The sequence below is a fragment of the Chaetura pelagica genome, unplaced genomic scaffold (assembly GCF_000747805.2).
Source record: "Chaetura pelagica isolate M959 unplaced genomic scaffold, ChaPel_1.0 scaffold1814, whole genome shotgun sequence".
Taxonomy (NCBI): domain Eukaryota; kingdom Metazoa; phylum Chordata; class Aves; order Apodiformes; family Apodidae; genus Chaetura; species Chaetura pelagica.
Genome location: NW_009953016.1, coordinates 42,885 through 44,543, shown reverse-complemented (window position 1 = coordinate 44,543; position 1,659 = coordinate 42,885). Strand labels below are relative to the sequence as shown.

The following is a 1,659-nucleotide window of genomic DNA, read 5'->3' as shown; positions in this document are numbered from 1 at the left end:
TGCAGATAAGGAGCCATCAGGGGCTGCTGAGAGGTCCCCACCCAGCATATCTGCAGGGTCACCCTGCTGCAGGGTGTGGGGGTCAGGGCCCTTTGTCCTGCCACCCTGGGGGGGGACACGGAGGGTCTTGAGGGAACCGCCAGTGCCCTGGGGAGGGCATTGCAGCAAAGCACCCCCTGTGAGCCCCATTGCTGGTTGTCACTGTTGGCTGCCAGGCTGTCCATGAGAGGGACAGGTACTCCCAGGGCCACCCTCCTGTCCCCCAGAGCAGGGAAGTATGTGCGGGGCTGGGATGGGGACACCAGGCTCACTGGGTCCCTGTGGGGTGCAGGGGCTCTGGTGGCAAGGCAAGGGGAGCTGGTGGCAGCAGGAGCTGCTGGGACAGACAGAGCCACCAGCCAACACCAGCCCTGCTCCAAACACCGGGGTATCACCAGTTGGGGTGTCCCCAGTTGGGGTGTCCCCAGTTGGGGTGTCCCCAGTTGGGGTGTCCCCAGTTGGGGTGTCCCCAGTTGGGGTGTCCCCAGTTGGGGTGTCCCCAGTTGGGGTGTCCCCAGTTGGGGTGTCCCCAGTTGGGGTGTCCCCAGTTGGGGTGTCCCCAGTTGGGGTGTCCCCAGTTGGGGTGTCCCCAGTTGGGGTGTCCCCAGTTGGGGTGTCCCCAGTTGGGGTGTCCCCAGTTGGGGTGTCCCCAGTTGGGGTGTCCCCAGTTGGGGTGTCCCCATGGTGCCCAGCTCTCTGGGTTAACCATGGCAATGCAGCTGGAGGTCACCAGCCACCCTTGGTGACTCCTGGCTCCATCCTCAGCCATGTGGGAGCAGGACAAGGCTGTACCCCCAACTCAGGATAGCTGGGAGCAGAGCCCACGGGGACATGGTGATCACAGGAAGGTCACAAGCTCTGGAGGAGCAGCATGAACTGGGACACCACTTCCATGCACTGATTGTTCCTCCATCCCAGGGGGAACAGCTGCCCATTTTGGGGCCAGCAGCCCCAGCCATGGCTGGTCAAGCACCAGCTCTGGCACAGGCCCGGGAGGGTGGGTGCAGGAGGCACAAGTCAAGAGCCAAGACAGGCAGTGACAAGGAGGTGACAAGGCTTTATTATCACACAGCAGTGAGGGTGGCAGGGACACAGACAAGCACATGCAGATAGGGCACCTCGCCCGGCGCGCCCAGAGCCAGATCTGAGCCCGTGGCCCCAGCACACGCCGGGGGCTGATAACAACACCCGTGCTCCCCACCCAGGTGGTGGGGGGGGATGGGGTCCCACTGCACCCTCCACCCCACAGTAGGTCAATGATGGCCAAGGGACTGGCGAGTATTGGGGGCACTGCCAGCGGGAGGGGCTGGGACCTGGGTCCCTGCACCCACCAAATGGCAGGAGGGGGGTAGCACCAAGCTGTGGGTGAAGGAGCTGGTGGAGGGACCCCCAGCACCCCACAGTGCCTGGGCAGGTCACCCCACTGCCAGGCTGACTTCACACGTGGGTTTGGCTGCTACAAGTGAGGGGACAGGCAGGGATGGGACATGGGCCAGCAACAGGCCCTGGTGGGGACACACAGAGGGGACAAGCTCACAAAGCCACTTGGCCACACAAGACATGGGGCCCAAAGGTGGTAGGGGCTTCTGCACTGCCTGGCTGGGCAACCCCTTGCCAGCA

The 1,659-nt window shown here is 64.1% G+C and overlaps 1 protein-coding gene across 1 annotated transcript in view; it reads right to left on the bottom strand.

The window, feature by feature from the left end:
• LOC104387852 (flotillin-2-like) overlaps window positions 1-1,659 on the bottom strand; it is a gene marked incomplete at its 3' end in the record, with an annotated part of 22,072 nt that overhangs the window by 8,538 nt on the left and 11,875 nt on the right.